Here is a 12,578-nt window from a genome sequence, read left to right as displayed (position 1 = left end):
TTTCATTCCACTTCTGGCTTGATTAACATTTAGTGATTGGTGCAATGGACAAAGCACAGGACCAGGAATCAGGAAGATCTGAGTTCAAATTCAACCTCAGACATTTGACACTTAATAGCTGTGTGACCTTAGGCAAGTCACTTAACCCTGATTGCCTCACATCCAGAGCCATCTCTAGTCATCCTGATTCATAATCATAATCCTGGATTCCATTGGATCCAGATGGTTCTGGAGGAGAAAATGAGGCTGGTGACTTAGCACAGCACCCCTTCAGTCAAATACAATTCATGTGCTTGTCATGGCATCACATCCCTAATGTCAGGTTTTTCTTTGTGAATGAAAGACAGACATCAATAATTAATGACCAATATTCTAAACATTTTTATTTTGTACATATTAAAACAATAATCATATGTTTGCAATAGCAATACCATCACTGATCCTCTGGGCTATCCAATAGGCTCAATAGATCCTTCCAAACTAAATTAATTTTTGAAAACTTGATGCTATGCCACTGAGGCTCTTCCTTCTTTTAATTTTTTTTATTTTTGTTTTTTGCAAGGCAATGGGATTAAGTGGCTTGCCCAAGACCACACAGTGTGGTAATTATTAAGTGTTTGATTTGAACTCAGGTCCTTCTGACTCCAGGGCCAGTGCTCTAGCCCCTGCAACCACCTAGCTGCCCTTTTCTTTCTTAGCTGCTTTAATCTTTGAAAAACCGTGTCTTACTCTCCCAGAAAACAATTGTTTTTTTGAAGTGGTCATTCTTGGCCTCTTTGTCTCATCTCTCTCTCTCACCTCACCTTAATGACTGAATGAAAGTTACCCTCAATCAAATTATAACCTGAGGAAAAGATAACTATAAAATGCTAAGGTTTCCCACTGTATCCTGGGCTATCTCCAGTCATCCTTTCCATGTCTGGCCACTGTACTCAGATGGTTCCAGAAGAGAAAGTGAGGCTGGTGATTTTGCACAGCATCCCTTCACTTAAATCCAACTCACCTACAGGTCATGGCATCACCTCCCCAATATCACTGTCTTCTTCAGGAAGAAAGGACAAACAACAACAATAATAACACTATATATGAGAATACCTTTCACACAACAGGATTAAAGTACAAGGTTTTGTTCATTAAACCTTAAAATATTCTCCATTTTATTGACTAAGGGAATATTCCCTTATGCATATCAGGGTCCTATGTCCTTTATGGAAAGGGGACAAGCCCTAGGGGACAAATTCAGTTGCTGGGTGGAGGAACCTACAGGATTTCAGAAGTTTGTCTATCAGGGAAAAGATAACTCTAAAGAAAAGTCCCTCCATTTTCCCCCCAGGGCTTGAGGTAGGAAGGGTCATAGTTCAGGGGGAGTTGCACTTCAAGCCAGAGAAGCTCATTTCTGCAACTTTGTGTGCAGTCTTCATGGCTCCTTAATAGTTAGGAAAAAGATCCATTTGTCCCATACAGATTAAAACACCTCAATACTCCTCTGTTTGGTAGGAGAAAAGGGCTACATTTGCTAGCTAAGATCTGTTTTACTAAATTGTATTGCAATGTGTTTCTTAGGGGTAAATTGATGCCATTGTGATATAGTCAACTAGAGAGTAAGGTGTATGAAAATTGAATACTAATTAGAAGTGTTACCCCAACAGAATATGATATAATATAGTTATAATTAAAGAGATAAGAGTATTACAAATTAAAACTAATCTAAAATGGTAATTTGAAATGTAGGGACAGTCCTAAATCTTCATACACACATGCATATATATGTACATACATACATACATACATGCATGTTATCATTTTTTCTTCTCTAAGTTAAACATCCCAAGTTCCTTCATTATGTCCTCACATGGAATGATTCTTCATCAGCCTCAATGTCTTCTTCTGAATGGTCTCTAATTTATCAGTGGCTTTCCCAACCAATCAAGAACAAATATTAACACATGTCAACACATGTTAACTCAGTTATCAGGGTACTGTGTGCTTTAGGGAAAGAGGACAAGCTGCCATAGAGAGGAAAAGAGACTTTTCTGAACCAAAGTCCATCCAAAGAGGGGGGAAAACTCCTTTCTGGCAATCCAGGAGAAGGAGATCCCCATCTAATCTTAAATAAATTTGCCTGGTTTTTGTCCAAATACCCATGTCTTTTTGATCAATCCCAACCATCTTCTGGCTCAGCTCTCTTGTTGGTGGCCCTTTAAGACCTGGTGGGTTATCAAGGAGAAAAGAACCTACTAGGCTTGATAGCTAAGATCTGTTATACATATTGTTTTACAATATGTTTCATGGGAGCAAATTGATACAATTGTGATAGTCAACAAGGGAATTGGAAACATAGAAAGGAGTCAGGTTACAAAAAAATTTTTAAGTCAAACAGAAAATACAAAGGTTATTTAACGATTGTATTGTGATATTTATTTGCAAAGTCATACTTTTACATTTGCTGTTATTGTTGCTCATTTCAGTTGTGTCTGATTCTCTGTGACTCTATTTGGGGTTTTTTTGGCAGAAATATTAGAATTGTTTGACATTTTCCTCTTCAGCTCAATTTGCAGATGAGGAACTGGGGCTAACCAGGTGAGTTATCCAGGTCACACATCTAGTACATATGTTTGAAGCAAAAAGTAGGCATAGCTGAAGGGAAAAGGTTTGATAGACTACATTTCCCATAATGCTGGGACCTTAGCATCAACATTAAATCATTTATCAGAAGAAATTTTCAGGCTTCCATTTCCAAAGACCATTAATCTGGTCAGAGAAAGACTATATCACACTAATCAGAAGGACTGATTAGTGTAACAGGGGAGAATGGGCATTTAAAACTGACATGGAAGAGGTGATGAGCCAGGGCTATGATCACAAATCTGAACCCAGGAGTCCTGGCAGAATCCTGAGTAGGCAAGGCTACAGAAATTGTCCAGCTTCAGTACAGGGCATATTGAATTATAATGTAAATCATCCCCTCTCTCCATGCCCAGGATGAATCTGAAGGAGGAGAATGTACTGATTTGGAAAATCAGTGCTAACAAAAGTTTCTTATATTTCCTTTCCTGTTACAATTGAACGTGGGATTTTTCCCCCACCAATTTTTTGCTGTTGGCTCTGTAATGAATATAGTTAGACTTGAGTTTATCTCAGTGAGAGGCTTTTTGTAAATTCACTAAAATGAAAATATCTCTCACAAATATAAGCCCAAGTCTGTGAGTGATCAGTGTTGGTTGGCTCATAGGCAACTAAAGGGAATCTCTTTTCACTTATCCATCCTACAGACAACTGCCGAAGTGATAGCTCAAAAGTATAGGTCTGACTATCATAATCTTGCTCTATGTTTCATTGGCTAGGTATTTGTGTGTGTATATGTAAGTCCTTTAGGATAAAAATGCTTCTGTATGGCATATAAAGCCCTTCAGTCTACTACTTGCCATCTATATGACTAATTGCACATTAATCTCACTCACTATATTCTGTCCAACTGGATTAATTATGGTTCTTCATAAAGATCTTCTACCTTTATATGGGTTATCCCCTATGTATGGACTGTATTCCCTCCTCACTTCCATTTCTTTGAATCTCTAGTTCCCTTTAAGACTTATCTCTTCCAGATCCCCTAAAGTGTATCCTCTCCCCTCAAACTCAGAATTGGTTTGTATGTATTTTATATTAATTTATCCTCACACATTTTATCTTCCCAAATAGAAGTGTAAATTCTTTGAAGGTAAAATCTGTTTTGTTTTTTCTTTGTATGCTCACCACCTAGCAAAGTGCTTTATATACTTGCTGAACTTTCCATTAAATATAACTATTTTATTAAAAATCTATCTCCAAAATGTGTAGGATAAAAATCCACTTAGAAATTATATAGAGATTCCTCTGAACAAAAAAAGAAAGTTTATTTTGGCTTTTCTTGAGAAAAGGATACACTCCAAGTCTCACAAAGGTAGTGAAGATCAAGGAGCTACCCCAAATTGACAGCTTCCTATTGTCCCTCTCTGTCGACTCATTGCTTAGTCTTCAGAGTTACATTCTACTTGTGAAAATCTACCCCCAGCAACAAAGAAAATGAAAGGTTTTCATAAAATATTACCTTACCATCCAGATGGTGAGAATAACCTTCAAGATTATAACTATCTTATTGAAGTAACAGTCTACTTATCATCACACAAGAAGAGTCTTATGAGCGTCATTGGAATGCAAGGTTTTTCTCATGGGAACAGTCTACTGTTCTCCCAGTTGATAGTTTTAACATCAAATAGGTGACTAACTAAAAATGCAAGGTCTCTCTGGAAATAGTCCATTATTTCTCCCCCTAACAGAATTGGGAGGGTGCCTGGCTTGGAATGCAAGGTCTCTCTCTCTCTCCCTCTTTCTTCTAATAATAGTCTAAGAGTAATAGTCTGTCTTTGTTTTAATGATTTTTTAACCCTGAGAGGACTTCACTAGGAATATTAACTCTTAAGAGGGAATATCCCACTCAAAAAGACTTTGGAAATAGAAGTCACCTGAAAAAAAATCTTTACATTTTTCTTCTATAAGTGTAGTGCTATAGCAAGTCACTAGGAGTATAAAAATGAACATCTTGTATATCTTTATAATTTCAAGTACAAACTGGAATATTCACAAGAAAAGTCAGTAGTTACCTACTTTTCAAGTATGTGCAACACAATATATCATTTTTATTTTATCATTTTTATTTTTTATTTTTTTATTTTTAAAGTTACTTTATTCAGTGAAACATTGTATTTCTTTTACCATTTAGTCAATTCTATTTTTTTCATTTTTTTGTTTTGTTTTATTTTATTTTATTTTTTAATTCTCATTTTGTACAAATGTTTTTTACATTAATAAAATATTCTTGTTTAAGAGTAAACAAAATACCCCTCCCCCCATGAATATAGACTTGCTTGGGCGATAAAGTAAAGGGGAAAGAAAAAAAATTAAAATTAAAAAAAATAATAGTAATAATTGTAGGTATGGCCAGGTGGCTCAATGGACGAAGCATCAGCCCGGAGCCACGAGCACCAGAGCCCACATCCAGCCCTGTAGACCCAACAATCACCCAGCTGTGTGACATGCAAGCCACCTGATCCCCACTGCCCTGCAAAAACCAAGAAGAAGGAAAAAAAAAAGACCCAAAATAAAATAAAATAGTAATAATACTAGGGGTGGCTGGGTGGCAGACAGAGCATTGGCCCTTGAGCCAGGAGCACCTGGGTCCAAATCCGGCCTCAGACACCCAAAGATCACCCTGCTATGCAGCCCCAGGCAGGCCACCCAGCCCCATTTGCCCTGCACCATCCCCCAAATAATAATAATAAAAAATGTGCTTCAGTCTTTGTTCCAACACCAACAACTCTGTCATGGGTGGATTGCATTCTTTATGGTAAGTCCATCGCAAAAGTTGCTTCCATATTTTTCCAATGTTGCCATTGCTGATCGCAACTCTCTCCTTTCTTATTTCTCCACTACCATGTACTATATTTTCTCTCTCCTTTCACTCTGACTCTGCTGTAGGGTCGCTGAGTGGCACAGCAGACAGATCCCTGGTCCTGGGGCCAAGAAGCCCTGAGCCCCCATACCACCCCTTAGGCCCAGAATCCACCTGGCCCTATGGTCCTGGACAGGCCTTCCAATCCCAGCCCCTTGCAAGAAGTAAAACAGAAAATGTGTTATATCTGACCACTCTCCCCGCATGGTCCATCCTCTCCTCCTTTATTCACATCTCCACCCCTTCCCCCTGCTCCCCCCTCCTTCTTACTCCAGATGTCTATACCCCATTGAGTATATATGCTGTTTTCTCTCCTAGCCACCTCTGATGAGAGCAAAGGTTCCCTCATTCCCCCTTGCCTCCCCCTTCCATATCATTGCAATAGCTCATTGTAATAAAGAAAAAAACTTATTATATGAAATATCTTGGCCTATTCCCCCTCTCCTTTTTCTTTCTCCCATTACATTTCCCTTTTTTTCTATTGACTCCATTTTTATGCCATATTTTATCTTCAAATTCAGCTTTCTCCTCTGCTTCAACTATAAAAGCTCCTTCTACCTGCTCTGTTAACTGAGAAGGTTTATATGAGTATTATCAGTGTCATTTTTCTATGCAGGAATACATGCAGTTCATCATCATTAAGTCCCTCATATTTTCTCCCTCTCCTCCAATCTCCATGCTTCACCTGAATCCTGTATCTGAAGATCAAACCTTCTGTTCAGCTCTGGCCATTCCAAAAGGAACATTTGAAATTCCCCTGGTTCATTGAAAGTCCATCTTTTTCCCTGGAAGAGGACATTCAGCCTTGCTGGGTAGTTCATTCTTGGCTGCATTCTAAGCTCTTTTGCCTTCCAGTATATTATATTCCAAGCCCTACGAGCTTCCAGTGTAGTTGCTGCTAAGTCCTGTGTGATCCTGACTGCAGCTCCACGATATTTGAACTGTGTCCTTCTGGCTGCTTGTAATATTTTCTCTTTGACTTGAGAGTTCTGGAACTTGGCTATAATATTCCTAGGGGTTGGTTTTTTGGGATCTCTTTCTCGGGGGGATCAGTGGATTCTCTCCATTTCTATTTTGCCATCTGCTTCTAGGATATCAGAGCAATTTTCCTGTAGTAATTCTTTGAAAATGATGTCAAGGCTCTTTTCCTGATCATGACTTTCAGGTATTCCAATAATTTTTAAATTATCTTTCCTAAGCCTGCTTTCCATATCAGTTGTTTTTTTCAATGAGATATTTCACATTTTCTTCTAATTTTCCTTTTTTTTTTTTTGGTTTTGAAGTATTGATTCCTGATTTCTGGTAAATTCATCAATCTCCCTGAATTCTATTCTTTGTCTGAAGAATTTGTTCTCCTCAGAGAGTTTTCTTATCTCTTTTTCCATCTGGCCAATTTTGCTTTTTAAGGCATTCTTCTCCTCCATAACTTTTTGAATTGTTTTTATCCATTTGACCTAGGCTGGTTTTTAGCATGCTATTTTCTTCAGCATTTTTTTGGATTTCCTTGACTAAGCTGCTGACTTCATTTTCATGTTTTTCCTGCATCTCTCCCCTTTCTTTTCCCAGTTTTTCTTCCAAGTCCCTCATTTGATTTTCAAAGTCTTTTTTGAGCTCTGTCATAGCCTGAGCCCAATTTCTGATTTTCTTGGAGTCTTTAGATGTAGGAGCTTGTGCTTCCTCATCTTCAGACTGAGTATTTTGATCCTTCTTGGGCTCATATGCAAAATATTTCTCAATGGTCTTCCTCTTATTTCTCTGCTTGCTCATTTTCCCTGCCTGGGCCTGGTTTTGGGGTGCTTCCTGAGCTTTTGGGACACTCCCACAAGGGTCTCAGTGTGTGGGGCTCTGTCCTCACTCCTGGTATGTGAATGACCATATGCGCCCCCCTCTGCCACAGGGCTGAGGTGGGGGGGGGGGGGCCTAGACTGCAATCAGGATCTGAATGTGGTCAGAGCCCCAGAGTCCTGTTCCAGGGGCAGAGGACAGAGCTCTGCAGTCTCTCTCTCTTCACTCCTCTCCCTCAGCTCAATGGGCTCATGCCCTGGAGGCTCCTGCTTACCTGCTCCACCTGCTTGTGTTCCTGTATCTGGGTTATTTGGGCTGCCAAAAGACCAGGTAGCTCGCTGTGTGCCCTGAGGGCTGGGCTCCATGTGCTAGCTCCGGCAGAGGTCCCCTGCTGTTCCCCCACTTTGTGCCTGGAGCTCCCTGGGGTGCAGCTCAGGAGATTCCCCGGCCGCTGTGAGCTGCGGCTCCCAGCACCCTGGGGCTGCCTCCAGGAGGCTGAAGTTCTTTCGCTCTGGCTGGGCCACCCCTCTGGTGGGCCGCCCCTCAGACCCCAGGGAGCAGAGCCTTTCTGCTCTTTTCCAGGTTACCTTGAGTAGAACTGCCTCGCTGGGTCCCTCTGTGGGTTCTGTCTCTCAAAAGTTTAGTTAGAGTCCTTACTTTCAAGTTATATCAGAGAGCGCCTAAGACTTCTTGTCACCATCTTGGCTCCGCCCCCCCCCCCCCATTTTTATCTTTTCCTTGGTCAACAAGTATTTATTAAATTCCTACTCAGTAAATATACTAAGTGAGGATGTGTGGTTGAAAAAAAACACAGTGCTTCTGAAATTTGAGCAAGTAGCCAGTTACTTGTCTTTAGTTACTTGTAACACTTAATAAACTTGTAATACTTAATAATACTTGTAACAATAAATTAGCATATTTGATGTGTATGTTTAAAATTATATATATGTTTTTATTGATGTTTTACTTTTCCAAATACATGTTATGAAAGTTTTTTTAATAAATTTTTATTTGTCTTCCAATTATATACAAAAGTAGTTTCTTACTATCATTGTTATAAGGTTTTAAATTTTATAATTTCCCCCCCACCCTCCATTTCCTCCCCCATCCCCCCCACAGAAGGCAGTCTGATAATCTTTACATTACTTCCATGCTATAAATTAATCAAAATTGAATGTGAAAAATCATATCTTTGAGGAAAAAATAAAATATTAGAGATAGCAAAATTATGTAGTACATAAGAACATTTAAAAAAAATTGAAGTTAGTAGTCTTTGGTATTTGTTTAAACTCCACAGTTCTTTCTCTGGATAGAGATGGCATTCCCCATTTCACATACCCTAAAATGGTCCCTGATTATTGCAGCAATGGAATGAGCAAGTCCATTAATGGTTGAATATATCATTTTTAAATAATTTTCTGAATTAACCAATATTTATGTTCTTTTCCTACTTGTCTCTCTTCACACAAAAAGGAAAATAAAACCCTTCTAACAATGATTCCTATATTGACCATATCCAAAAACAATTATCAACTTATTATGCTTGCATAGGCCATCACCTGTCAAGAGAGTAGCAGCTAGATGGCCCAGTGGATAGAGCACTGGCCTTAGAATCAGGAGGATGGGAGTTCCAATCCAGCCTCTGATGCTCACCAATGGTGTGACCCTGGGCAAGTTACTTAATCCTGATTGCCTCACATCTGGGTTCATCTCCAGTTGCCTTGATTCATATTTGATCACTGGACCCAGATGGCTTTGGATGTGAAAGTGAGGATAGTGACTTAGCATAGTCCCCCCCTCACTCAAATCCAATTCATGTGCTTGTCATGGCATCCCTGATGTGGTGGTCTTCTTCAAAAAGAGACAAACATTATTACTATTCATTAAATGAGATCACATAGGTAAAATGCTTGCCAACTTTGAAGGGCTACATAAATTCTAAGTATGATAAAAATATTATTATTATTATTATTATTATTATTATTATTATTATTATATTAGTCCTCTGGAAATCATGGTTATAATATCTTGATTGAATTCTTTGGTCTTTCAAAATTATGTATTTTTGCAATATCGTTGTTAAAATATAAATTCTTTCCCTGGCTCTACTCATTTCACTTTGTATCAGTGAGATCATTCAAGTTTTCCTAAGTTTCTCTGAAACCATCCCCTTCATCATTTTTTTTTCATTTTTGCAAGGCAATGGGGTTAAGTGAATTGCCCAAGGTCACACAGCTAGGTAATTATGAAGTGTTTGAGGCTGCATTTGCACTCAGGTCCTCCTGACTACAGGGCCAGTGCTCTTTCCACTGTATTACCTGGCTACCCTTCATCATTTCTGATAGCACAATAAAATTCCATTATATTTATCTATCACAATTTCTTCAGCCATTCTTCTACTGTTGGGCACCCTGTTTTTCTGTTCTTTGAAAAGAACAGTTACAAATATTTTTGTATAATATATATATTTCCCCCCCTTCCTGTGAGCCTTTTGGGAATATAAGTTTAACAGTGGTGTAGCTGAGTCAAAGGGCATGCACAATTAAGTAAATGGGGAATTGATTTTGATGATTGTTGCGTCAATTCATATCTCCATCAACAAGGCATTAATGTGCCTCAAATACTTGTCCTTTTCTGTCATCTTTGCCAGGCTAATGGGTATGAGTTGGAATCTCAGAGATCTTAATTTGCAATCCTCTAGTTGTTAATGATTTGTAGCATTTTTTCAAACACCTATAGCTAGCTTTTATTTCTTTCCTTGAAAATTCTGTTATATCCTTTGACCATTTGTCAAATAGGAAATAGCTCTTATTCATATAATTTGAATCAGTTCCTCAAATCTTATGTGATACTTATCTGAGAAACTTGCAACAAAGATTTTTCCCCCAATTAACTAAAATTGAATACAATGGACTACCTTAGTATTTTACCTTGTCATTAAAGCACATAATTTTCTATTCTTTAACACAATTACAAAGAGTGAATGAATAGTTGCGTGGAGGTAGGAAAGAAGAGAAAGCTCATGGTGGATGGCAAAATCATGTATTGATGGAGACAATATATGAAAATGCAGGTAATTTGAGGAGAGGTTAGAAGCCCCCAAAATAGGGAATTCAATAGAATCAGTCATGGAAGAATGATGGTTTTTGTCCCTCATTCCTGAATAAGACCAAGATATCAGAGGAGGTGATGCCATGACAAATACATGAACTGGGGGTGCTGTGCTATATCACTAGCCTCACTTTCTCATCCTGAGTCACAGATATGAATCAAGACAATTGGAGATGACCCTGGATGGGAGGCAATCATGGAAGAATGAAAGATTGTTATATAGCAGTGAGGGTCAGATGAGATTAGAGAGCAAACTTGTAGTTGGCCAAGTCATGAGGACAAGATTCTAGCAATCAAAGAAAATAAGAAGTCTTGGAAGAGAGAAGGCAATTGAGATGTAGTGGTGATGATGATAATGTTTGACCCTCTTTCTTGAAGATCATGATGTCAAGAAGGTGATGCCATGACAAGAAAGTGAGTTGAATTTTAATGAGGGATTGTTGTGCCAAGTCACCAGCTTCACGTTCTCCTCCAGAGCCATCTGGATCCAGTGGCCAGATAACAATCAGGAAAAACCTGGGATAGTCAGATGTGAGTCAATCAGAAGACAAACCCAAGGTCACATAATACCTGGTGTCAAGTATCTGAGGTCAAATTTGAACTCAGGTCCTCCTAATTCCGGGGTTGATGTCCTCCAAGCCACCTAACTGCCTTCAATTTACAGCGCCCCCCCCTCTAAAAAACACCCTTGAAGCAAGGAAAAGTCAGGATGCAGGAATGTTTCATGAGTCTAAATGGCCAGGAATAAGGGGACTTATAAAAGTGATGTCCCCTATGGGGTGGCTGCCATGGCTACGTGTTTAAGATACACTAGCTATATAGTGAAGGGTAGGATGCACCCAGGATTCCCAGAGAGGACTGGTAACCCATGTAGGCAAGTAATAGTTTTTTGTTCTTGCTTCAGCAAATGCTGAGAAGTTCAGTGCACCAAAAACTGCAACCCATTTTGCTATCACCAGTTCTATAATATATCCCACCTTGATGTGATCCAGAGACATGCTAGGGTAGCCAAATCAGCATGGGCTGAAATTGAAGATTTCAATCAGTTTTCAAAAGAGGGAGAAAGGTTTCAGCAAAATTTTCTCATTGAGATCATTACAATTAATCAAGGCCAATTAATTTTCTTTTAACATTGTTTTCATTACTGTAGTCATTGTAATAAAAGCTAGCATTTATAATGCACTTTAAAGTTTGCAAAACACTTAAAAAATATTATCCCATTTTATCCTTACAACCCTGGGAGGGAGGTGCTGTTAGGATTCCTATGCCAAGAACGCCCCTCTTGTTTTACTCTTTTATTATTAGAAGACACCTGTTTTTCCAGGACTAAAACCCAGCAAGCAACCTGTGATCTGAGTTTGACAATAATCCTTTGAATGAATTCAGCCAAAAGAAAATCCTAGAATGGCTTTGTCCCAGTACCTGATGGTTCCTGAGCTCAGGTTCCTGCAGGAACCATGTTCTGATCATGAAGCCCTGCTATGGATCAAACTTGTCTCATTTTCCCTCTTCGTCAGAGCTCTAGCTCCCTGCATAGCCATTGCTCTAGTTTTGATTTAGTCTCACTAAAATGGGTCTCTTTTTAGAGGTGGTCCTGACACTAGTTTGGCTTCTCTAACAGAATAAAGCTTTTCACTTATGACCACTGTTGGTTTCTTGGTTATTTTGTTTTTATTTTATTTCTTAAGCATTAACAGTGGCTGTGATAACCTGCAAGAGGGCTTTGGCATTTTCAGAGATAAGAGAGCATACAACCTCTGTGACTTTTTGGTCATTTGTTTTCAGTTTTGACAATGCCATTATTATCCCCATTTAATGGATGACAAATCTGAGGCATACAGAGGTCTATTGATTTGCCCCAGATGAAGTCAGGTCTCCCTGACTGCAGGGAGCTTCTGGGATGCCTTTGTCATGTAAATTCTGAGTAATGTGTAACATGGCATGTTCTGTTCTGAACTTCCTGTCTGCTGGTTCAGACTCAAAGGGACTGAGTTGAGTTGGGAGTATATAACTGAGAGGCTCAAGTCAATGTGGATGGACAGTCAAGCCTTGTATCCACTATTTACCAATACCGAGCTAAGCACTGGGGATCAGGAAAGACTAAGTCATGGACCTGCCTCTCAAAGAACTCACTCTAATGGTGAAGATGATGTGCAGACATTATGTATACATAAGCTACACACATTAATCTCAG

Source organism: Macrotis lagotis, chromosome 1, assembly GCF_037893015.1.
Source record: "Macrotis lagotis isolate mMagLag1 chromosome 1, bilby.v1.9.chrom.fasta, whole genome shotgun sequence".
Classification (NCBI taxonomy): Eukaryota; Metazoa; Chordata; class Mammalia; order Peramelemorphia; family Peramelidae; genus Macrotis; species Macrotis lagotis.
Note: the sequence above shows the minus strand (reverse complement) of the source record.